Consider the following 27,010-nt stretch of genomic DNA (forward strand, 5'->3'; position numbering starts at 1 on the left):
ATGAATCCGGAATTTTCAGCAAATTTTTAGACTTTGATTTACCGCCTTTTTCATTTTTTTATGCAGCTTGTAATTCATGGTGGTTCTATGCTGTAACATTTGGTGGAATTCTAAAAACGAAAAGACTTACAATGGGCATTTGGTCACTTGTGATGTTTGGATGAACATCCATCTCCGTTTAGCTTTTATTCTCTTTAACCCTAATATCCTTTATCTGTTTTAGATTCCAAAATTTGGCATCCCTTTCCATGCGTTCATTTTATGTTCTTGACCCTGGCTTTTCTTGCAGGTTGCTTGATTTTTCTATTTGGCTCTAAAAAACATGGTAACCATCTCAACTGTCTTTGATTTGAAAACTTTCTTTCTCCTGTTTTCTTTGACAATCTTAATTTTTTTTTTCTTGTGTAAACTGCTGGATCCTCTTTCTTTACTCAAGACTGCTCAAGGCCACCCAATGGTAAGAAAGAGATGTCTGCAAATTTGTAGACTTTGTTTTACGAACTTTTTCTTTTTTTTATGTAGCTTGTAATTCATGGTGGTTCTATGTTGTAACTGTTGGTGGAGTTGAAAAAAGAAGAGACTTACGATGGACATTTGGTCAATTGTGATGCTTGGACGAACATCCATCTCCGTTTAGCTTTAATTTTATTTAACCTTAATATCCTTGATGTGTTTTAGATTCCAAAATTTCCCATCCCTTTCCATGCTTTCATTTATGTTCTTGACCCTGGCATTTCTTGCTGGTTGCTTGATTTTTCTTTTTTGCTCTAAAAAACATGGTAACCATCTCAACTGTATTGGGTTTGAAAACTTTCTATCTTTCTCCTGTTTTCTTTGCCACAACTTTTTTTTCTTGTGTTAACTGTAGCTTCCTCTTTCTTTACTCAAGATTGCTCAAGGCCACCCAATGGTAAGAAAGAGATGTCTGTTTTTCTTGTCGTGTCATTTGACAATATGAATCCGAATTTTCTGCAAATTTTTAGACTTTGTTTTACGAACTTTTTCTTTTTTTTTATACAGCTTGTAATTCATGGTGGTTCTATGCTGTAACTGTTGGTGGAATTGAAAAAAGGAGAGACTTACAATGGGCATTTGGTCAATTGTGATGCTTGGATGAACAACCATCTCCGTTTAGGTTTAATTTTCTTTAACCCTAATATCCTTGATCTGTTTTAGATTCCATAATTTGCCATCCTTTTCCATGCTTTCATTTTATGTTCTTGACCCTGGATTTTCTTGCAGGTTGCTTGATATTTCTTTTTTACTCTAAAAAACTAGGTAACCATCTCAATTGTCTTTGATTTGAAAACTTTCTATCTTTCTCCTGTTTTCTTTGACAATCTTAATTTTTTTTTCTTGTGTTAACTGCTGGTTCCTCTTTCTTTATTCAAGACTGCTCAAGGCCACCCAATGGTAAGAAAGAGATGTCTGTTTTTCTTGTCGTGTCATTTGACCATATGAATCCATAATTTTCTGCAAATTTGGAGACTTTTTTTACGGTCTTTTTCATTTTTTTCATGCAGCTTGTAATTCATGGTGGTTCTATGCTGTAACTGTTGGTGGAATTGAAAAAAGGAGAGACTTACAATGGGCATTTGGTCAATTGTGATGCTTGGATGAACATCCATCTCCGTTTAGTTTTAATTTTCTTTAACCCTAATATCCTTGATCTGTTTTAGATTCCAAAATTTCCCATCTCTTTCCATTCTTTCATTTTATGTTCTTGACCCTGGCTTTTCTTGCAGGTTGCTTGATTTTTCTTTTTGGCTCTAAAAAACATTGTAAGCATCTCAACTGTCTTTGATTTGAAAACTTTCTATCTTTCTCCTGTTTTTTTGACAATCTTATTTTTTTTTCTTGTGTTAACTGCTGGTTCCTCTTTCTTTACTTAAGACTGCTCAAGGCCACCCAATGGTAAGAAAGGGATGTCTGTTTTTCTTGTCGTGTCATTTGACCATATGAATACAGAATTTTCTGCAAATTTGTAGACTTTGTTTTACAAACTTTTCCATTTTTTTTATGCAGCTTGTAATTCATGGCTATTCTTCCAGGTGTTTTTGATATGATGGATAGACTTATTGGTTGAAGTCACAACACAAGAACTCTGAACTGTGAATTTGCTTTATTGTTTCTTCATGTGATAAATGACTAGTCTGAGCTTCAGTTTTTTTTTTCTTGGCTTTTAATGTATTGTTAAACTGTTGTCTCTTGTAATTAATGTTTGAAATCTATTTATCTGATTTGCCAGCCGATATCTTTACTGAAATCCTAGACGATGATGTTTTGGTCTTGCCCCCACATGTACTCGATACTTACTGAGATAGGTGATGTTTCTATGCTTCCACTTAAGCATTCATCTTTTGAGAAGTGACATGCTCTCTTTTATTGGAACATATAGGTATAAGTGGAGTGTGAAAGAGTTGCATAAAATGCTTCATTGTTGCAATGAGCAACTTCAGCAGGTCATCCATATGAACAAGAAGGCACTAGATCAACCTGAGGCAAGTGACGAGGCACTCCAGAAAAGGCAAGCTGAACTTGAGGCGAGTGACGAGGTACTATGGTACTGGATTTTAATGCTTAAATATCTTGTGTTTTACTTATTGTTTTTAACGTGAGATTATAATTTACTTATCTTTACTTCAACGACAAACATAAGCAGTAAAAAAGCAGACTGAGCTTGAGCTTGATGTGAAAGACCTGCTAGAGAGAATTTCAGGACATATCCAAGCCAAGTTATCAAACTCTAGCAAAGAGAAAAATGCTAATTATTTTTTGAGGATAAAGAATGTTGAATGCTTTTATTAACATGTGCTTTGCTTTCAGGATGATGCTATGATTTAGCGTGTGCTATGCTAAAATGTAAGGTATCTCCTCAACTAAAATTTTCCACATTATTATCTAAGCTATAATTTCAGCTGAAAGGGCCTCACATTAGGTTTTTATCCTCAACTGTCAATAAACTAATGCATACAAATAACATGGTAGATGATAATAAAACACAGTCTAGTAGATGAAGAATTTGCAAATAAGTAATTATAACATTATTATTTAAGAATTATTTGGATATTTTGTTACTTAAATTAATTTGTAAGGGATTTTATACCTGCTTTCATTTGACCTAGTGTAGGATTTGGGGGACCTATATAGGCACACATATTTTTGAGTCTTAATACTATATGCTTGTCGAGTGAAATTTGATTTTTTGTAATTTTACTTGTTTCCTTACTCTTGTGGATATCAACTCTTCTACTTTCGTTGTAGATTCCTCATAATTCATTTTATTACATCACTTTTTATCACTACTATAATTAGATAGCAACCATGATTATCGATCTGAATGTTTTGTGCTCTAGCCTTTTCAATTGTTAAGACATCTTAATAGAAAGCTTCTCCATATGGTTTCACATTTTGACTTAAACACTATTGATTTTTCTTTTCCCATTTTTACTAGGTTCTTTGTCTGCTTGGCTTCTTGGATTAGTTCAGGTATTCCTCACTTGGCTTCTTGCATCATTCTTATAACAACCCGTGACATCACGTAGGTAATTTACCTAGTCTATTGTATTATGTTAAATATTTTCTCTCTTAGAGTTGTGTTCCCAATTTGCTAGACGGTCTGGCATAATCACTAGCAGTCTCTTGACCTTCTGCCATGGTCACTTTATCATTTGAATGATGCACTTCATATCAATATGCATTTTGAGCAACTTATTTCATGTGGTGGTTGGGTATAATAACATATCAAGTCTAATAATTAGGCACCTTAATGCTTTGAAATGAGGACAAGCCACTTTTATCCCACTGAACAGGTAAGGATAAAGTATCCTTGCGTAACTTATCCACATGGTTCTGACGTGGTGCCTTTAATAAAGAAGTTGAAGTTTTCTCCTAATTTTCCCCTAGGATTTGTGCAGGATAGTTCTCCATCGAGCTTGTTCTAACTGAAATAGTATTGATACAACAAAAACTTTGATTTGAGTTTTGAGTTTTGGTCTACACACGATTGAAAACTCAGTAATTACCTGTGCTATATATCTCTACTTGATTTGTTAATTGATTGTTGATGTTTTCATTAGCTTGTTCTGCAAATTTGGGTTGAAAGTTTTTGGTGCGACTCTTTATTGATTGCTTTTGGAATCCATCGACATGTTCTTGGATACTCGGGGAGCATTGTTTATGCCCGAGGGCTTGTCTATAAATGTGTATGCTTTTTAAAAATTTACATGAGCTAAATTGATAGTGATGTTGATAGGACTCCTGTGATGGGCTGCATGCTTATATCGTTGATTATTCTTCTTATTCTTCTAAGTATTTACCTAAACCGTGATATGTGGAGATTTGGATGTGTCCATAAATTGATGGTGTGGTCTGCAAAATTATGGATAGTTACGATAAAAATCTTATATGTTATTTTACATGATGATCTTTATACATGTTTATGATGCCTACATGTTTTTAATTAGCTTACCATACTGGCTATAGAAAAGGTGATTTAGCTTACCATGTATAGCTTCCTTAGATCACTCTAGTACATGATTGAAAACTCAGTAATTACCTGTGCTATATATCTCTACGTGTTTTGTTAATTGATTGTAGATGTTTTCATTAGCTTGTTCTGCAAATTTGGGTTGAATGTTTTTTGTGGGACTCTTTATTGATTGCTTTTGGAATCCATGGATGGATAGTTGTGAGAAAAAGTTTCAATTTGATAATTGTGGTCGATTAGTCCCAGCTATAAAAGCAAGCAAGGCTATAAAGTACCTACATATAGCCTTTTTCCTTGATTTGATACTTGTAAGTAACTTAAATTATTTGATCGACATGTTCTTGGATACTCGTGGAGCATTGTTTATGCCTGAGGGCTTGTCTATAAATGTATGTGCTTTTTAAAAATTTACATGAGCTAAATTGTTAGTGATGTTGATAGGACTCCTGTGATGGGCTGCATGCTTATATCGTTGATTATTCTTCTTATTCTTCTAAGTATTTACCCAAACCGTGATATGTGGAGATTTGGATGTGTCCATAAATTGATGGTGTGGACTCCAAAATTATGGATAGTTACGATAAAAATCTTATATATTATTTTACATGATGATCTTTATATTGCCTTAGCTATATACATGTTTATAATTAGCTTACCATACTAGCTTTATATACTCTCGTAAATAGAAAAGGTGATTTAGCTTACCATGTATAGCTTCCTAAGATCACTCTAGTACACAATTGAAAACTCAGTAATTACCTGTGCTATATATCTCTACGTGTTTTGTTAATTGATTGTTGATGTTTTCATTAGCTTGTTCTGCAAATTTGGGTTGAAAGCTTTTGGTGGGACTCTTTATTGATTGCTTTTGAAATCCATGGATGGACAGTTGTGAGAAAAAATTTCAATTTGATTATTGTTGTCCATTAGTCCCAGCTATAAAAGCAAGCAAGGCGATAAAGTACCTACATATAACCTTTTTCCTTGATGTGGTAGCTGTAAGTAACTTAAATTATTTGATCGACATGTTCTTGGATACTCGTGGAGCATTGTTTATGCAAGAGGGCTTGTCTATAAATGTATATGCTTTTTAAAAATTTACATGAGCTAAATTGTTAGTGATGTTGGTAGGACTCCTATGATGGGCTGCATGCTTATATCGTTGATTAGTCTTCTTATTCTTCTAAGTGTTTACCTAAACCGTGATATGTGGAGATTTGGATGTGTCCATAAATTGATGGTGTGGTCTGCAAAATTATGAATAGTTACGATAAAAATCTTATATGTTATTTTACATGATGATCCTTATACATGTTTATGATGCCTTAACTATATACATGTTTTTAATTAGCTTACCATACTGGCTATATATACTCTCGTAAATAGAAAAGGAGATTTAGCTTACCATGTATACCTTCCTAAGATCACTTTAGTACACGATTGAAAACTCAGTAATTACCTGTGCTATGTATCTCTACGTGTTTTGTTAATTGATTGTTGATGTTTTCATTAGCTTGTTCTGCAAATTTAGGTTGAAAGTTTTTGGTGGGACTCTTTATTGATTGCTTTTGGAATCCATGGATGGATAGTTGTGAGAAAAAGTTTCAATTTGATAATTGTGGTCCATTAATCCCAGCTATAAAAGCAAGCAAGGCGATAAAGTACCTACATATAACCTTTTTCCTTGATGTGGTAGCTGTAAGTAACTTAAATTATTTGATCGACATGTTCTTGGATACTCGTGGAGCATTGTTTATGCCTGAGGGCTTGTCTATAAATGTATATGCTTTTTAAAAATTTACATGAGCTAAATTGTTAGTGATGTTGGTAGGACTCCTATGATGGGTTGCATGCTTATATTGTTGATTAGTCTTCTTATTCTTCTAAGTGTTTACCTAAACCGTGATATGTGGAGATTTGGATGTGTCCATAAATTGATGGTGTGGTCTGCAAAATTATGAATAGTTACGATAAAAATCTTATATGTTATTTTACATGATGATCCTTATACATGTTTATGATGCCTTAACTATATACATGTTTTTAATTAGCTTACCATACTGGCTATATATACTCTCGTAAATAGAAAAGGAGATTTAGCTTACCATGTATACCTTCCTAAGATCACTTTAGTACACGATTGAAAACTCAGTAATTACCTGTGCTATGTATCTCTACGTGTTTTGTTAATTGATTGTTGATGTTTTCATTAGCTTGTTCTGCAAATTTAGGTTGAAAGTTTTTGGTGGGACTCTTTATTGATTGCTTTTGGAATCCATGGATGGATAGTTGTGAGAAAAAGTTTCAATTTGATAATTGTGGTCCATTAATCCCAGCTATAAAAGCAAGCAAGGCGATAAAGTACCTACATATAACCTTTTTCCTTGATGTGGTAGCTGTAAGTAACTTAAATTATTTGATCGACATGTTCTTGGATACTCGTGGAGCATTGTTTATGCCTGAGGGCTTGTCTATAAATGTATATGCTTTTTAAAAATTTACATGAGCTAAATTGTTAGTGATGTTGGTAGGACTCCTATGATGGGCTGCATGCTTATATCGTTGATTAGTCTTCTTATTCTTCTAAGTGTTTACCTAAACCGTGATATGTGGAGATTTGGATGTGTCCATAAATTGATGGTGTGGTCTGCAAAATTATGAATAGTTACGATAAAAATCTTATATGTTATTTTACATGATGATCCTTATACATGTTTATAATTAGCTTACCATACTGGCTATATATACTCTCGTAAATAGAAAAGGAGATTTAGCTTACCATGTATACCTTCCTAAGATCACTCTAGTACACGATTGAAAACTCAATAATTACCTGTGCTATATATCTCTACGTGTTTTGTTAATTGATTGTTGATGTTTTCATTAGCTTGTTCTGCAAATTTGGGTTGAAAGTTTTTGGTGTGACTCTTTATTGATTGCTTTTGGAATCCATGGATGGATAGTTGTGAGAAAAAGTTTCAATTTGATAATTGTGGTCGATTAGTGCCAGCTATAAAAGCAAGCAAGGCTATAAAGTACCTACATATTTTTCCTTGATGTGGTAGCTGTAAGTTACTTAAATTATTTGATCGACATGTTCTTGGATACTCGTGGAGCATTGTTTATGCCTGAGGGCTTGTCTATAAATGGATATGTTTTTTAAAAATTTACATGAGCTAAATTGTTAGTGATGTTGATAGGACTCCTGTGATGGTCTGCATGCTTATATCGTTGATTATTCTTCTTATTCTTCTAAGTGTTTACCTAAACCGTTATATGTGGAGATTTGGATGTGTCCATAAATTGATGGCGTGGTCTGCAAAATTATGGATACTTACGATAAAAATCTTATATGTTATTTTACATGATGATCTTTATACATGTTTATGATGCCTTAACTATATACATGTTTTTAATTAGCTTACCATACTGGCTATATATAAAAATAGTAAGCAATGCCTTGACGTTCTTCCTATGCCTTTTTATTGTTTTCCAAGTTTAATCAGTATATTTTTTGGTCTTTTATGTTGAAATTTTGAGATAACCATATGAGTGCATTTTAAAGTTTCATGTTACATTTGTGGTCAATCTAGATAGCCGTTGAAACAGTTCTATAAATTTTGTGGTATCTTGACAAGATGTTTATCACGAAGATGATAATTGTGACGATGATGGACGTCATGAAGCAAATCTAGAGGGAAATATGTTAATGTGAAAATGAAGGTATGAAGCAAATCTAGAGGGAAATGTGTTTATTTTTTTGCAGAAACGAGGAGATAGAAATAAAAAAGGATATTATATAACATGATGCCTTAATTGCTCTCTTACCAACTCAATCACGACTTATTGATCAATTTTTTTGGATATCATCAACCATTTGTAACCATAAAGGAAATGGACATCATTTAACAAGGAAAAAAATATATAAGAAATTTTATTGTAATGCAAAATTTTCTTTGTTTAACTTCTAGGTTGCTAAAGTGTGCTAGTTGCTTTTGACTATAGTTGGTTGATGGTTGTTAGAGAGGTTCAGTAACAGGCTCATGCTTTTTTGGTAAAATAAAATATGGTTTTAGTTATACCATTACTTTATGGATTTTGGTTATCCACTATGGCTAATAATCTTTTATTTTATCTGCAGTTTAAGAGCATTTTTGGATTTTTTTTTTGTTGCTCAACTTTGTGGATTCGTTTAATCTATTGTTTTTTTTTTTCTGGTGGTGTTCTACTTTCAGGAATATCATGTATCGGGTATCCCATTGGTAATATTGTTTTTGTTTGCTTGCCATGTTCCAAGTTTGAGGGTTCACTTGGTTTGGGGTAATGGCAGTTGGTTTTGTTCCAAGAAGAGGGTTTGCTGATTATATAAGTGTTCTTTTCTCGACAAGGAAACATTATCATTAATATCTTATGTTTTGAAGGTTAATTCATGGTGGTTGTAAGCTGTAACAGTTGGTGGAATTGAAAAAGGAGAGACTTACAATGGGCATTTGGTCAATTGTGATGCTTGGGTGAACATCCATCTCCGTTTAGCTTTAGTTTTCTTTAACCCTAATATCCTTGATCTGTTCTTGTGTTAACTGCAGCTTCCTCGTTCTTTACTCAAGACTGCTCAAGGCCACCCAATGGTAAGAAAGAGATGTCTGTTTTTCTTGTCGTGTCATTTGACCATATGAATCCAGAATTTTCTGCAAATTTGTAGACTTTGTTTTACAGCCTTTTTCATTTTTTTTATGAAGCTTGTAATTCATGGTGGTTGTATGCTGTAAGAGTTGGTGGAATTGAAAAAATGAGAGACTTGCAATGGACATTTGGTCAATTGTGATGCTTGGATGAACATCCATCTCCGTTTAGCTTTAATTTTCTTTAACCCTAATATCCTTGATATGTTCTTGTGTTAACTACTGGTTCCTTTTTTTTTAGTCAAGACTGCTCAAGGCCATGCAATGGTAAGAAAGAGATGTCTGTTTTTCTTGTCGTGTCATTTGACCATATGAATCCAGAATTTTCTGCAAATTTGTAGACTTTGTTTTACAAACTTTACCATTTTTTTTTATGCAACTTGTAATTCATGGTGGTTCTATGATGTAACAGTTGGTGGAATTGAAAAACGGAGAGACTTACCATGGGCATTTGGTCAATTGTGATGCTTGGATGAACATCAATCTCCGTTTAGCTTTAATTTTCTTTAACCCTAATATCCTTGATCTGTTTTAGATTCCAAAATTTCACATCCCTTTCCATGCGATCATTTTATGTTCTTGAACCTGGCTTTTCTTGCAGGTTGCTTGATTTTTCTTTTTGGCTCTGAAAAACATGGTATCTATCTCAACTGTCTTTGATTTGAAAACTTTCTTTCTCCTGTTTTGTTTGACACACAATTTTTTTTTTCGTGTTAATTGCAACTTCCTCTTTCTTTACTCAAGACTGCTCGAGGCCACCCAATGGTAAGAAAGAGATGTCTGTTTTTCTTGTCGTGTCATTTGACCATATGAATCCAGAATTTTCTGCAAATCTGTAGACTTTGTTTTACAGCCTTTTTTTTTTTTATGAAGCTTGTAATTCATGGTGGTTGTATGCTGTAACAGTTGGTGGAATTGAAAAAACGAGAGACTTGCAATGGGCATTTGGTCAATTGTGATGCTTGGATGAACATCCATCTCTGTTTAGCTTTAATTTTCTTTAACCCTAATATCCTTGATCTGTTCTTGTGTTAACTGCTGGTTCCTCTTTTTTTAGTCAAGACTGCTCAAGGCCACCCAATGGTAAGAAAGAGATGTTTGTTTTTCTTGTCGTGTCATTTAACCATATGAATCCAGAATTTTCTGCAAATTTTTAGATTTTGTTTTACGAACTTTTTTTTTTATGCAGCTTGTAATTCATGGTGGTTCTATGCTGTAACTGTTGGTGGAATTGAAAAAAGGAGAGACTTGCAATGGGCATTTGGTCAATTGTGATGCTTGGATGAACATCCATCTCTGTTTAGCTTTAATTTTCTTTAACCCTAATATCCTTGATCTGTTCTTGTGTTAACTGCTGGTTCCTCTTTTTTTAGTCAAGACTGCTCAAGGCCACCCAATGGTAAGAAAGAGATGTCTGTTTTTCTTATCATGTCATTTGACCATATGAATCCGGAATTTTCAGCAAATTTTTAGACTTTGATTTACCGCCTTTTTCATTTTTTTATGCAGCTTGTAATTCATGGTGGTTCTATGCTGTAACATTTGGTGGAATTCTAAAAACGAAAAGACTTACAATGGGCATTTGGTCACTTGTGATGTTTGGATGAACATCCATCTCCGTTTAGCTTTTATTCTCTTTAACCCTAATATCCTTGATCTGTTTTTCTTGTCGTGTCATTTGACCATATGAATCCAGAATTTTCTGCAAATTTGTAGACTTTGTTTTACGAACTTTTTGTTTTTTTTATGCAGCTTGTAATTCATGGTGGTTCTATGTTGTAATTGTTGGTGGAATTGAAAAAAGAAGAGACTTACGATGGACATTTGGTCAATTGTGATGCTTGGACGAACATCCATCTCCGTTTAGCTTTAATTTTATTTAACCTTAATATCCTTGATCTGTTTTAGATTCCAAAATTTCCCATCCCTTTCCATGCTTTCATTTATGTTCTTGACCCTGGCATTTCTTGCTGGTTGCTTGATTTTTCTTTTTTGCTCTAAAAAACATGGTAACCATCTCAACTGTATTGGGTTTGAAAACTTTCTATCTTTCTCCTGTTTTCTTTGCCACAACTTTTTTTTCTTGTGTTAACTGTAGCTTCCTCTTTCTTTACTCAAGATTGCTCAAGGCCACCCAATGGTAAGAAAGAGATGTCTGTTTTTCTTGTCGTGTCATTTGACAATATGAATCCGAATTTTCTGCAAATTTTTAGACTTTGTTTTACGAACTTTTTCTTTTTTTTTATACAGCTTGTAATTCATGGTGGTTCTATGCTGTAACTGTTGGTGGAATTGAAAAAAGGAGAGACTTACAATGGGCATTTGGTCAATTGTGATGCTTGGATGAACATCCATCTCCGTTTAGTTTTAATTTTCTTTAACCCTAATATCCTTGATCTGTTTTAGATTCCAAAATTTCCCATCTCTTTCCATTCTTTCATTTTATGTTCTTGACCCTGGCTTTTCTTGCAGGTTGCTTGATTTTTCTTTTTGGCTCTAAAAAACATTGTAAGCATCTCAACTGTCTTTGATTTGAAAACTTTCTATCTTTCTCCTGTTTTTTTGACAATCTTATTTTTTTTTCTTGTGTTAACTGCTGGTTCCTCTTTCTTTACTTAAGACTGCTCAAGGCCACCCAATGGTAAGAAAGGGATGTCTGTTTTTCTTGTCGTGTCATTTGACCATATGAATACAGAATTTTCTGCAAATTTGTAGACTTTGTTTTACAAACTTTTCCATTTTTTTTATGCAGCTTGTAATTCATGGCTATTCTTCCAGGTGTTTTTGATATGATGGATAGACTTATTGGTTGAAGTCACAACACAAGAACTCTGAACTGTGAATTTGCTTTATTGTTTCTTCATGTGATAAATGACTAGTCTGAGCTTCAGTTTTTTTTTTCTTGGCTTTTAATGTATTGTTAAACTGTTGTGTCTTGTAATTAATGTTTGAAATCTATTTATCTGATTTGCCAGCCGATATCTTTACTGAAATCCTAGACGATGATGTTTTGGTCTTGCCCCCACATGTACTCGATACTTACTGAGATAGGTGATGTTTCTATGCTTCCACTTAAGCATTCATCTTTTGAGAAGTGACATGCTCTCTTTTATTGGAACATATAGGTATAAGTGGAGTGTGAAAGAGTTGCATAAAATGCTTCATTGTTGCAATGAGCAACTTCAGCAGGTCATCCATATGAACAAGAAGGCACTAGATCAACATGAGGCAAGTGACGAGGCACTCCAGAAAAGGCAAGCTGAACTTGAGGCGAGTGACGAGGTACTATGGTACTGGATTTTAATGCTTAAATATCTTGTGTTTTACTTATTGTTTTTAACGTGAGATTATAATTTACTTATCTTTACTTCAACGACAAACATAAGCCGAAAAAAAGCAGACTGAGCTTGAGCTTGATGTGAAAGACCTGCTAGAGAGAATTTCAGGACATATCCAAGCCAAGTTATCAAACTCTAGCAAAGAGAAAAATGCTAATTATTTTTTGAGGATAAAGAATGTTGAATGCTTTTATTAACATGTGCTTTGCTTTCAGGATGATGCTATGATTTAGCGTGTGCTATGCTAAAATGTAAGGTATCTCCTCAACTAAAATTTTCCACATTATTATCTAAGCTATAATTTCAGCTGAAAGGGCCTCACATTAGGTTTTTATCCTCAACTGTCAATAAACTAATGCATACAAATAACATGGTAGATGATAATAAAACACAGTCTAGTAGATGAAGAATTTGCAAATAAGTAATTATAACATTATTATTTAAGAATTATTTGGATATTTTGTTACTTAAATTAATTTGTAAGGGATTTTATACCTGCTTTCATTTGACCTAGTGTAGGATTTGGGGGACCTATATAGGCACACATATTTTTGAGTCTTAATACTATATGCTTGTCGAGTGAAATTTGATTTTTTGTAATTTTACTTGTTTCCTTACTCTTGTGGATATCAACTCTTCTACTTTCGTTGTAGATTCCTCATAATTCATTTTATTACATCACTTTTTATCACTACTATAATTAGATAGCAACCATGATTATCGATCTGAATGTTTTGTGCTCTAGCCTTTTCAATTGTTAAGACATCTTAATAGAAAGCTTCTCCATATGGTTTCACATTTTGACTTAAACACTATTGATTTTTCTTTTCCCATTTTTACTAGGTTCTTTGTCTGCTTGGCTTCTTGGATTAGTTCAGGTATTCCTCACTTGGCTTCTTGCATCATTCTTATAACAACCCGTGACATCACGTAGGTAATTTACCTAGTCTATTGTATTATGTTAAATATTTTCTCTCTTAGAGTTGTGTTCCCAATTTGCTAGACGGTCTGGCATAATCACTAGCAGTCTCTTGACCTTCTGCCATGGTCACTTTATCATTTGAATGATGCACTTCATATCAATATGCATTTTGAGCAACTTATTTCATGTGGTGGTTGGGTATAATAACATATCAAGTCTAATAATTAGGCACCTTAATGCTTTGAAATGAGGACAAGCCACTTTTATCCCACTGAACAGGTAAGGATAAAGTATCCTTGCGTAACTTATCCACATGGTTCTGACGTGGTGCCTTTAATAAAGAAGTTGAAGTTTTCTCCTAATTTTCCCCTAGGATTTGTGCAGGATAGTTCTCCATCGAGCTTGTTCTAACTGAAATAGTATTGATACAACAAAAACTTTGATTTGAGTTTTGAGTTTTGGTCTACACACGATTGAAAACTCAGTAATTACCTGTGCTATATATCTCTACTTGATTTGTTAATTGATTGTTGATGTTTTCATTAGCTTGTTCTGCAAATTTGGGTTGAAAGTTTTTGGTGCGACTCTTTATTGATTGCTTTTGGAATCCATCGACATGTTCTTGGATACTCGGGGAGCATTGTTTATGCCCGAGGGCTTGTCTATAAATGTGTATGCTTTTTAAAAATTTACATGAGCTAAATTGATAGTGATGTTGATAGGACTCCTGTGATGAGCTGCATGCTTATATCGTTGATTATTCTTCTTATTCTTCTAAGTATTTACCTAAACCGTGATATGTGGAGATTTGGATGTGTCCATAAATTGATGGTGTGGTCTGCAAAATTATGGATAGTTACGATAAAAATCTTATATGTTATTTTACATGATGATCTTTATACATGTTTATGATGCCTACATGTTTTTAATTAGCTTACCATACTGGCTATAGAAAAGGTGATTTAGCTTACCATGTATAGCTTCCTTAGATCACTCTAGTACACGATTGAAAACTCAGTAATTACCTGTGCTATATATCTCTACGTGTTTTGTTAATTGATTGTAGATGTTTTCATTAGCTTGTTCTGCAAATTTGGGTTGAAAGTTTTTGGTGGGACTCTTTTGATTGCTTTTGGAATCCATGGATGGATAGTTGTGAGAAAAAGTTTCAATTTGATAATTGTGGTCGATTAGTCCCAGCTATAAAAGCAAGCAAGGCTATAAAGTACCTACATATAGCCTTTTTCCTTGAAGTGATGGTTGTAAGTAACTTAAATTATTTGATCGACATGTTCTTGGATACTCGTGGAGCATTGTTTATGCCCGAGGGCTTGTCTATAAATGTATATGCTTTTTAAAAATTTACATGAGCTAAATTGTTAGTGATGTTGATAGGACTCCTGTGATGTGCTGCATGCTTATATCGTTGATTATTCTTCTTATTCTTCTAAGTATTTACCTAAACCGTGATATGTGGAGATTTGGATGTGTCCATAAATTGATGGTGTGGACTCCAAAATTATGGATAGTTACGATAAAAATCTTATATATTATTTTACATGATGATCTTTATATTGCCTTAGCTATATACATGTTTATAATTAGCTTACCATACTAGCTTTATATAGTCTCGTAAATAGAAAAGGTGATTTAGCTTACCATGTATAGCTTCCTAAGATCACTCTAGTACACAATTGAAAACTCAGTAATTACCTATGCTATATATCTCTACGTGTTTTGTTAATTGATTGTTGATGTTTTCATTAGCTTGTTCTGCAAATTTAGGTTGAAAGTTTTTGGTGGGACTCTTTATTGATTGCTTTTGGAATCCATGGATGGATAGTTGTGAGAAAAAGTTTCAATTTGATAATTGTGGTCCATTAATCCCAGCTATAAAAGCAAGCAAGGCGATAAAGTACCTACATATAACCTTTTTCCTTGATGTGGTAGCTGTAAGTAACTTAAATTATTTGATCGACATGTTCTTGGATACTCGTGGAGCATTGTTTATGCCTGAGGGCTTGTCTATAAATGTATATGCTTTTTAAAAATTTACATGAGCTAAATTGTTAGTGATGTTGGTAGGACTCCTATGATGGGCTGCATGCTTATATCGTTGATTAGTCTTCTTATTCTTCTAAGTGTTTACCTAAACCGTGATATGTGGAGATTTGGATGTGTCCATAAATTGATGGTGTGGTCTGCAAAATTATGAATAGTTACGATAAAAATCTTATATGTTATTTTACATGATGATCCTTATACATGTTTATGATGCCTTAATTATATACATGTTTTTAATTAGCTTACCATACTGGCTATATATACTCTCGTAAATAGAAAAGGAGATTTAGCTTACCATGTATACCTTCCTAAGATCACTTTAGTACACGATTGAAAACTCAGTAATTACCTGTGCTATGTATCTCTACGTGTTTTGTTAATTGATTGTTGATGTTTTCATTAGCTTGTTCTGCAAATTTAGGTTGAAAGTTTTTGGTGGGACTCTTTATTGATTGCTTTTGGAATCCATGGATGGATAGTTGTGAGAAAAAGTTTCAATTTGATAATTGTGGTCCATTAGTCCCAGCTATAAAAGCAAGCAAGGTGATCAAGTACCTACATATAACCTTTTTCCTTGATGTGGTAGATGTAAGTAACTTAAATTATTTGATCGACATGTTCTTGGATACTCGTGGAGCATTGTTTATGCCTGAGGGCTTGTCTATAAATGTATATGCTTTTTAAAAATTTACATGAGCTAAATTGGTAGTGATGTTGATAGGACTCTTGTGATGGGCTGCATGCTTATATCGTTGATTATTCTTCTTATTCTTCTAAGTTTTTACCTAAACCGTGATATGTGGAGATTTGGATGTGTCCATAAATTGATGGTGTGGTCTGCAAAATTATGAATAGTTACGATAAAAATCTTATATGTTATTTTACATGATGATCCTTATACATGTTTATAATTAGCTTACCATACTGGCTATATATACTCTCGTAAATAGAAAAAGAGATTTAGCTTACCATGTATACCTTCCTAAGATCACTTTAGTACACGATTGAAAACTCAGTAATTACATGTGCTATATATCTCTACGTGTTTTGTTAATTGATTGTTGATGTTTTCAATAGCTTGTTCTGCAAATTTGGGTTGAAAGTTTTTGGTGTGACTCTTTATTGATTGCTTTTGGAATCCATGGATGGATAGTTGTGAGAAAAAGTTTCAATTTGATAATTGTGGTCGATTAGTGCCAGCTATAAAAGCAAGCAAGGCTATAAAGTACCTACATATAGCCTTTTTCCTTGATTTGCTACTTGTAAGTAACTTAAATTATTTGATCGACATGTTCTTGGATACTCGTGGAGCATTGTTTATGCCCGAGGGCTTGTCTATAAATGTATATGCTTTTTAAAAATTTACATGAGCTAAATTGTTAGTGATGTTGATAGAAATCCTGTGATGGGCTGCATGCTTATATCGTTGATTATTCTTCTTATTCTTCTAAGTTTTTACCTAAACTGTGATATGTGGAGATTTGGATGTGTCCATAAATTGATGGTGTGGTCTGTAAAATTATGGATAGTTACGATAAAAATCTTATATATTATTTTACATGATGATCTTTATATTGCCTTAGCTATATACATGTTTATAATTAGCTTACCATACTAGCTTTATATACTCTCGTAAATAGAAAAGGTGATTTAGCTTACCATGTATAGCTTCCTAAGATCACTCTAGTACACAATTGAAAACTCCGTAATTACCTGTGCTATATATCTCTACGTGTTTTGTTAATTGATTGTTGATGTTTTCATTAGCTTGTTCTGCAAATTTGGGTTGAAAGCTTTTGGTGGGACTCTTTATTTATTGCTTTTGAAATCCATGGATGGACAGTTATGAGAAAAAGTTTCAATTTGATAATTGTGGTCCATTAGTCCCAGCTATAAAAGCAAGCAAGGCTATAAAGTACCTACATATAGCCTTTTTCCTTGATGTGGTAGTTGTAAGTAACTTAAATTATTTGATCGACATGTTCTTGGATACTCGTGGCGCATTGTTTGTGCCTTAGGGCTTGTCTATAAATGTATATGCTTTTTAAAAATTTACATGATCTAAATTGTTAGTGATGTTGATATGACCCCTGCAATGGGCTGCATGGTTATGTCGTTGATTATTCTTCTTTCATAGCTGTATATCCCTTGATTATCTCTCTTAGATTTTCATTATTGTTTAGGCCTAGGATTAAGGGATCTGATTATGTTTATTAGACCCTAGAATTAAGGGATTAGATCATTCTTGGTGTGTGTGTGTGTCTGTGTGTGTGACTCTCTTAGTGAAAGAATCAGAAAACATTTTAGAGTTTCTCTTGTATTATCTTGTCATCAACACACTTCTTGAATACTACAAGGGTGTAGCTTAAAATAGGCTAAAATGTAAGGTATCTCCTCAACTAAAAGTTTCTACATATTATTACATAAGCTATGATTTCAGCTGAAAATTTCCCTCACATTAAACTAATTCATACAGCTGAGATGTCACATAATAATAAAACATGGTCTAGAGAACACAATTATTTAAGAATTATTTGGGTATTTTATTTCCTACTTTGGTATGACCTAGTGTAGGATTTGGGGACCTGAAGAGGCACCCATTTTTTTCGAGTTGTAATGCTAGATGCTTGTCGAGTGAAATTTGATTTTTTGCATGTTTCCTTGCTCTTGTGGATATGTCGACTTCTACTTTCCTTGTAGATTCAAGAAAGCTTCTTGTGGATTTCTAGGTTTCTTCTTTTCTTCACTAATTGTTGGGTGATTTTTTGTTTTTGTTTTCATTTAATCCTTTGGTAAGCTTGCGTTGCAGTCTTTTGTTTTGATATGCGTGATTTTAATCAGCATTTCAATTTTGTTTGTTGTTTCATCTTTTCAGAATGTCGGCACAATTATTTTTATCAATAGTGATGCACATCGTTCACGTGTTTGCTCTTTATGCCTATGTTTTGTGTTAACACATGCTCCTGCCTGTTATATTTTTCTAGATCTTTTTCGTGCTTTCCTAGGATGCCAATAAGGCTGTTATATGTTTTGCTGGCAATGATAGTTTGTTTTTAAACCTTGGATGTCTTTTTGTACTGTGACTGTGCGATGCTCTTATTAGCGTTTCTTTAATGGGTGCTGGTGAGGATTATGAGCGTTATTTTTATCAATAGATGCATATAATTCACATAATTTGCCCTTTATGCCCTTGTTTTGTGTTAACACATGCTGCTGCCTATAATTTTTTTCCAGATCATTTTCGTGCTTTCCTAGGCTGCCAATAAGGCTCTTACGTGTTCGATTGGTAATGATAGTTTGTTTTTAAATTTTGATGTCTCTTCATGCTGTGTCTGTGCGATGCTCTTATTAGCGTTTCTGTAATGGATGCTGGTAAGCATTATGAGCATTATTCAATTATGAAAAAATTCTTGCTGCTGCAACTTGACTACACCTATTGGAGAAATCAGTTGAGAATATGATTGATTTGGTGACTGCCTTTATTTTTAACAAAACTAGTTTCCATTCTATTCATGCAATGACTGTTTTTCTACTTTATTATGCATGGTGGATTGAATGGGTTCCCTTATAGATGCCTTATCTGATGAATTCATTTCCATTGGAGATGCCTTTGTGATGGATGGTTTCTGCACAATTGTGTTGGTTCATTTACATTTTCATTGAGTCGCTTTCTACATGCAACCATTGATTTATTTAATTTTTATCTTGAGAGAATATATGACCTGAGTGCATTTGAGTAGTTAAGGCCAAATGATGAGTTTGGGATCTTTTGGTGAGTACACCTGCGCAACATTCATACCGTTCCAACATTGTTTACCTTTAGGAACCCCATTAAGCTCTTTTGCTTCTATTCCTCATGGCTCATTTTGTTACATCACTTTTAGTCACTAATGTACTTGGATAACAACCATGATTATTGATTTGAATGTTTTGTGCTCTGGCCTTTTTAATTGTTAAGTCATCTTAATAGAGAGGTTCTCTGTATGGTTGCACATTTTGCCCAAACACTGTTGATTTTTCTTTTCCCATTTTTACTAGGTTCTTTGTCTGCTTGCCTTCTTGGATTAGTTCAAGTAATCCTCACTTGGCTTGTTGCATCATTCCTATAACAACCCGTGACATCACGCAAGTAATTTACCTAGTCTATTCTATTATGTTAAATTCTCTCTTATAGTTGTGTTCCCAATCTGCTAGACCATATGACATAATCACTAGCAGTCTCTTGACCTTCTGCCATGGACACTTTATCGTTTGAATGATGTACTTCATATCAGTATGTCTTTCGAGCAACTTATTTCAGATAGATTCTAGAGACTAATTTCACAACTAATCTGAAATGACAAAAACAAAAGTTAGAAGCCATAATATCCTTCGCAAAGTTTGAAATGTTATATGGTGAAGCTATATTGAAGGGGCAGGAACTAAATGATGCTAACTCATTAGCTGAAGTCATAACTGGAGAACTCTAAAGTGAGCTTGTCTTATGTTGTACTTATTGTTTTTAACGTGAGATTATGATTTATGTATCTTTACTTCAACGAGATTATGTTTTTTTTTTACTTCAATGCTTGTGTGCAGAAAATCATAGAACTTATATTTGTTTTAGATCAGCGAAACAATGAATCGATAGATCGTACTTTCAAAGGAGTTGCTGAGCACTTCAGCGAAGTATTGTTTGAACTTGTGCAAGGTGGTCATGGTCATTTGGTTATGATGAAGAAAAAGGTTACTTAAAAGAGCATTTAATGTCTTAGTTTCATTTGTTCTTTTCTTTACTCCTATCGTTCATTTTTCCCTTAATAGTAAGCAATGCCTTGACGTTCTTCCTATGTCTTTTTATTGTTTTCCAAGTTTAATCAGTATATTTTTTGGTCTTTTATGTTGAAATTTTGAGATAACCATATGAGTGCATTTTAAAGTTTCATGTCATGCATTTGTGGTCAATCTAGATAGCCGTTGAAACAGTTCTATAAATTTTGTGGTATCTTGACAAGATGTTTATCACGAAGATGATAATTGTGACGATGATGGACGTCATGAAGCAAATCTAGAGGGAAATGTGTTTATTTTTTTGCAGAAACGAGGAGATAGAAATAAAAAAGGATATTATATAACATGATGCCTTAATTGCTCTCTTACCAACTCAATCACAACTTATTGATCAATTTTTTGGATATCATCAACCATTTGTAACCAGAAAGGAAATGGACATCATTTAACAAGAAAAAAAATATATAAGAAATTTTATTGTAATGCAAAATTTTCTTTGTTTAACTTCTAGGTTGCTAAAGTGTGCTAGTTGCTTTTGACTATAGTTGGTTGATGGTTGTGAGAGAGGTTCATTAACAGGCTCATGCTTTTTTGGATTTTGGTTATCCACTATGGCTAATAATCTTTTATTTTATCTGCAGTTTAAGAGCATTTCTGGATTTTTTTTTTGTTGCTCAACGTTGTGGTTTTGTTTAATCTATTGTTTTTTTTTTCTGGTGGTGTTCTACTTTCAGGAATATCATGTATCGGGTATCCCATTGGTAATATTGTTTTTGTTTGCTTGCCATGTTCAAAGTTGAGGGTTCCCTTGGATTGGGGTAATGGCAGTTGGGTTTGTTCGAAGAAGAGGGTTTGCTAATTATATAAGTGTTATTTTCTCGACAAGGAAACATTATCATTAATATCTTATGTTTTGTAGGTTAACTTGTTGAATTGCTGCATTCATTAGCGAAAAGAGGGAGGGGCTTGGCTATTATGCTCTTGAAAAACGTATTTTACGGGATTGGTAAAAGAGTGTTTGGTCTATACGGATTTTCTTATGTAATATATTGATATCAAAATTATGTTATGGGCTTACAGTTTGTTTCTTTAGTAGCCATTTGTTTTGTATTGAGTGATCTCTTCCACAACCTATGCAATGATGATGGGCATCAACTAATCGATGTATGTTTCATCATGAGATTGAGGTATTTTCTCAATGTCACTCTTTTAAGTTTGTATTCTAATGATTGCTGTTATTTAACAGGAAGGTGCAGGGGATCAAGTTTTATCTGCTTTCGTTGAGATTGTGTTGATAATTCCGACAATCACATCTTGGTAATACTTCATAACCTACTTCCTTTTCTTTTCTGAAGTATGGAGTGTAAATAATGGTCCAGATCTTATTATGCAAGGAGAATTAGTTGTTATGTAATGAGGCATAATTTTATTTGAGTAGTTTAGAAAGTCAAATTGTGGCAACCATTGATTGGGATAACAATCTAGGATCCTGCCACTATCCTTCCATCCATGCATGAAATTGGAGGGGAGGGGGGGTGGGGGAAGTGCTCTATATTTGCAGGCAGACAATTTTTTTTATCTATTTTCTTCATCCCTCCCAACCTTCAAAAGATGAAAGGAAACCTGATTACTCTTTTCTTATTCGAAAGTGCTCAATCTACGTGTTGTTCTTTTTGAATATTGTTATCACATATATGTTGTCTTCAATTACTACCTCTTGGAATCTTCAACTTTATCGATCTCGACGCGTCGTTTAAACTTAACTGATGTCATGTCTAGTCCTCACTCTCATGGAAGCTAAATGGGTTGGTTTGGAAGTCTCTATTTCACTTGTTTAGTGTCTAAATCAACCAACCGGGCTTCACTGTTGACGACCACCTCAAATAGCAAGTTGCTGGCATGGCTATTTTGTGATAGTAAATGGTTGATACACTTTTTATGGGTTAGCTTGTTATTGAAGTTTATATATTGTTGTGTGTGAGTCATGAGAGAATTCTGTAAAAGGAAAAATATGATTGGTGCTTCCATGTTGCTATGTTATTTTAATATGACTGCAAAATGCTCTATATTTGCAGGCATATAATTTTTTTTATCTATTTTCTTCATCCCTCCCAACTGTCAAAAGATGAAAGGAAACCTGATTACTATTTTCTTATTCGAAAGTGCTCAATCTACGTGTTGTTCTTTTTGAATATTGTTATCACATAGATGTTGTCTTCAATTACTACCTCTTGGAATCTTCAACTTTATCGATCTCGACGCGTCGTTTAAACTTAACTGATGTCATGTCTAGTCCTCACTCTCATGGAAGCTAAATGGGTTGGTTTGGAAGTCTCTATTTCACTTGTTTAGTGTCTAAATCAACCATCCAGGACCATCTTCACTGTTGATGGCCAACTCAAATAGCAAGTTGCTGGCATGGCTATTTTGTGATAGTAAATGGATGATACACTTTTTATGGGTTAGCTTGTTATTGAAGTTTATATATTGTTGTGTGTGTGTTATGAGAGAATTATGTAAAAGGAAAAATATGATTAGTGCAAATGTTGCTATGTTATTTTAATATGACTGCAAAATGCTTTATACAATGCTTTATGAAATGACTATTTTGCGTTCAACTTTTGTTTTCTTCTTGTCCTCTCATTTGTTAACATGTTTTCACCTATCAACATGTTGATAAGGAGGAATTGCATCTCCGTAGAACAATTGCTTCTCCGTAGAAAAGAATCAATGTTCGTTATGCACTCTATTTCTCACTGCCTTTTGCTCTGTTTCTAGAAGATCAATGACAGAAAGTCTAATAATTTTTAGGAAAACGTAAGTTACGAATTTAGTGGATAGTGGTGGGTTCTCTCACTCCAATCCATACAATGTAGTGCATTAAGGAATGGTTCGACTCTTTGAACCTTTTGTTATTGATGATAGATACCATCATTGATATTGATGAAAGACTCTAGTTTCCTTCTATAACTAGCAGCTAGCCTGGTTTTCCTGTGTAATTAGTTCCTTGTACAAACCAGTAGTTGACCCTTTATGTAATGGTTACCTGGTGAAAATTAATTCATTTTGAATTCTAACCATTCTATCATGATATCAAAGCACCCACTCATAGTTTTCTCTCTCAATAATAGTCTTAGTCCTTATGGAGAAGTCAAATAATGTTTGTGTCATTCATTAGCAAAGATTATACTGCTTGGGATTTTCAATTGAAAACTTTTCTCAAAGGTCAAGAGCTGTATTTTCTTTCCTTATCTTGATGGTTCTTTCTATGCCAAAATAACACTTTTATTTGGTAGAAGGAATTTTTCTTTGTGCAGTGTCTTTCTTTCATAAACGGTTTTGGCAACTTGCAGTATAATGGAGCGTGAAAAGCAACTGAGCATCCTTTATCAAAAAACAAGGTTGGGCAACCCATTTTCCAGCAAAGCTATTCGTGACAAAAGGTTGTATCTTTTTTCTTCAACTTGGCTCAAGCAAGAGTTTAGATTAGTCTATTCTGATACTTTAACATCAATGCTGATGTATGCTGGTGTTGTCAGAATCTTTCTATAGGTGGCACTTTCTTATCTCATGCTTATCATTTAATTAGGAAAGGACCAGGCCCTCTTATCAGATAATTCCATGATCAAAACACAATGTTAAGGCTTTTTCTTTTTTATTTTCTTTTTTGAATTGTTTGGGTATCTTTAGTAAACTAGACTTAACAAGAGTTATATCTAAAGAAATGATTAGCCTTTCTAGCATATTATTTGTTCAAGTTCATAGGAACTCTGAATTGTGAATTTGCTTTATCCTGTTTTTATGTGGTAAATGACTAACTATGAATTCGCTTTAGTCTGAGTTTCAATTTTTTGTTCTTGGCTTTTTGTGTATTGTTAAACTATTGTCTTGTAATCATTATTTGAAATCTATTTATCTTGCCTGATTTGCCAGCCAATATCTATGTTGAAATCCTAGAAGATGATGTTTTGGTCTTGCCTCTACATGTACTTGGTACTTACTGAGATAGGTCATGTTTGCATGCTTCCACTTAAGCTTTCATCTTTTGAGAAGTGACATGCTCTCTTTTATTGGAACATATAGGTATAAGTAGAGTGTGAAAGAGTTGCGTAAAATGCTTCATAGGTGCAATGAGCAACTTCAGCCATGTAAACAAGAAGACATTAGACCATCATGTAAATATCACTGAGAAACAGGAGAAACTCCAGAAAAGTCAAGTTGAACTATGGTGCTGGATTTTATTGCTTAAATGTCTTATGTTGTACTTATTGTTTTTAACGTGAGATTAAGATTTATGTATCATTACTTCAATGAGATTATGTTTTATTACTTCAATGCTTGTGTGCAGAAAATCATAGAACTGATATTTGTTTTAGATCAGTGAAACAATGAATATTGCACTGTCAAAGGAGTTGTTGAGCACTTTAGCGAAGTATTCTTTGAACTTGTGCAAGGTGGTCGTGCTCATTTTGTTATGATGAAGAAAAAGGTTAGTGAAAGGAGCCTTTTATGTCTTTGTTTCATTTGTTCTTTTATTTACTCCTATCGTTCATTTTTCCCTTGCTAGTCTTATGCAATGCCTTGACGTTCTTCCTTTGTCTTTTTAGTTCTTCAAGTTTAATCAATATATTTTTTGGTCTTTTAAGTTGAAATTTTGAGATAACCATATGAGTGCATTTTAAAGTTTCATGTCATACATTTGTGGTTAATCTAGATAGCCGTTGAAACAGTTCTATAAATTTTATGGTATCTTGACAAGATGTTGATCACGAATATGATAATTGTGACGATGATGGATGTCAAGCAAATTTGGAGGGAAATATGTTACTGTGAAAATGAAGGTATGAATATGTTGTCGCTATGTTATATGTGTTTATTTTTTTGCAGAAACAAGGAGATAGAAATAAAAAAAGGATATTATGTAACATGATGCCTTAATTGCACTCTTTCCAACTTAATCACAACTTATTGATGAATGGTTTTGGATATCATCAACCATTTGTAACCAAAAAGGAAATGGACATCATTTAACAAGGAAAAAAAATAGATAAGAAATTTTATTGTAATGCAAAATTTTCTTTGTTTAACTTCTAGGTTGTTAAATTGTGCTAGTTGTTTGTGACTATAGTTGGTTCATGGTTATGAGAGAGGTTTAGTAATAGGCTCATGGTTTTTTGGTAAATAAAATATGGTTTTAGTGAGTTTCTCCAATTATATTTTAGTTTAAAACTTTATTTTGCAATGACTTTCTTATGTTTTATTAAATAGACCAATCTAAGTATACTCATATTTCTTTTTTCTCAAAACAAACCCATCATTGTATTTAATAACACTTGCTATTTATTTAATGTTTACTATCATAACCATGAGAAGAGATTGCAGTGACTTGTAAATGACATCATGAAAATAGTTATGAATATTATTTTTTGTTATGCTTGAATTGAATTTGGTTTGGAGGCCATTTATCATTGTTCCTATGGATCTTTAGGTGGCAAGTTTCGTTTTGGAACTCATTGTTGCTTATTGCATTGATAAATTTTTTTGTAATTGATTGTAAGGAACTAAATTTGTTGTCTAAACCCGTTATACTTTGGGTGCAAAGGCCACTAAAAGAGCACAACTAGAAATGTTTGTCATACATATTGAACTGCTACTCTGCAACTTAATGTTGAGAGTTGTACGCATGTGGTCTCTATAAATTTGTCTAGAATGACATATATTCATTACATAGGATAGCTGGCCCAAAGAGCACTTCTAAAATGGTGATTGCTCATCTTTAGAGGTATCAGTTCGGTGATTTGGTTTTAAATTGTTCATGTTTGTAAAATTCCTGTAATTTGTTAGATTTTATAGTTGGTTTTGTTTTTTTCGTTGCAATTTGTGGAATGATTTCCTCGAAGCACAACATGTTTTGACAATAAATTTCTAATCCTTCTTCTTTTCAACTCGATTTAATAGGAGTTCACATCTTTACGTGTAAAAGTCACTGCACTAGAGCATCATGATCTTCATAAATCTTGTCAAGAGGCCTCTAATAATCATGATCTCTGCTGCCAGTTAGAAAAGGTATTGTTATACCATTACTTTATGGATTTTGGTTATCCATTATGGCTAATAATCTTTTATTTTATCTGCAGTTTAAGAGCATTTCTGGATTTGTTTTTTGTTGCTCAGCTTTGTTGTTTGGTTTAATCCATTGTTTTTTTTTCTGGTGGTGTTCTATTTTCTGGAATATCATGTATCGGGTATCCCATTGGTATTATTGTTTTTATTTGCTTACCATGTTCCAAGTTTAAGGGTTCACTTAGATTGGGGTAATGGCAATTGGGTTTCTTCAAAGAAAAGGGTTTCTTGATTATCTTATGTGTTCTTTTCTCGACAAGGAAACATTATCACTAATATCTTATGTTTTGTAGGTTAACTTGTTGAATTGCTGCATTCATTAGGGAAAAGAGGGAGGGGCTTGGCTATTATATGCTTGAAAAGCGTATTTTGCAGGACTGGTAAGAGAGTGTGTTTGGTCTGTAAGGATTTCCTTATCCAAAACTTGGATTGCGCAACCCCATACACCTAACCCATTTCAGTTCGAAAGTTAATTGTGTTTGTAAGTTAGTTTTTCATTATGATTTATTATTTTTTTATATATGTAATCTTATTTATTTGTTGTGTGTCTACTATATAATATATTGAGTGATGAGTATTTTAAATTTATGGACTGAAGGATTATTCCCTTTTTATGTGTTAA

At 33.4% G+C, this 27,010-nt stretch overlaps 1 long non-coding RNA gene across 1 annotated transcript; it reads left to right on the plus strand.

Moving 5' to 3' along the window:
* The first annotated feature begins 41 nt into the window (after window positions 1-41).
* LOC133668421 (uncharacterized) lies at window positions 42-27,010 on the plus strand. Its single transcript, XR_009833706.1, has 26 exons — window positions 42-910; window positions 1,021-1,135; window positions 1,243-1,278; window positions 1,393-1,413; window positions 1,524-1,781; window positions 1,894-1,914; window positions 2,026-2,051; window positions 2,249-2,324; window positions 2,399-2,555; window positions 2,827-2,862; window positions 3,455-3,489; window positions 8,128-8,212; window positions 8,725-9,936; window positions 10,078-10,254; window positions 10,361-10,570; window positions 10,681-11,311; window positions 11,422-12,222; window positions 12,297-12,453; window positions 12,725-12,760; window positions 13,353-13,387; window positions 20,102-21,429; window positions 21,512-21,582; window positions 23,619-23,708; window positions 24,349-24,754; window positions 25,025-26,331; window positions 26,682-27,010. It is a non-coding gene; the product is annotated as an uncharacterized LOC133668421 (long non-coding RNA).

This window comes from Populus nigra, chromosome 11 (assembly GCF_951802175.1).
Source record: "Populus nigra chromosome 11, ddPopNigr1.1, whole genome shotgun sequence".
Taxonomy (NCBI): Eukaryota; Viridiplantae; Streptophyta; class Magnoliopsida; order Malpighiales; family Salicaceae; genus Populus; species Populus nigra.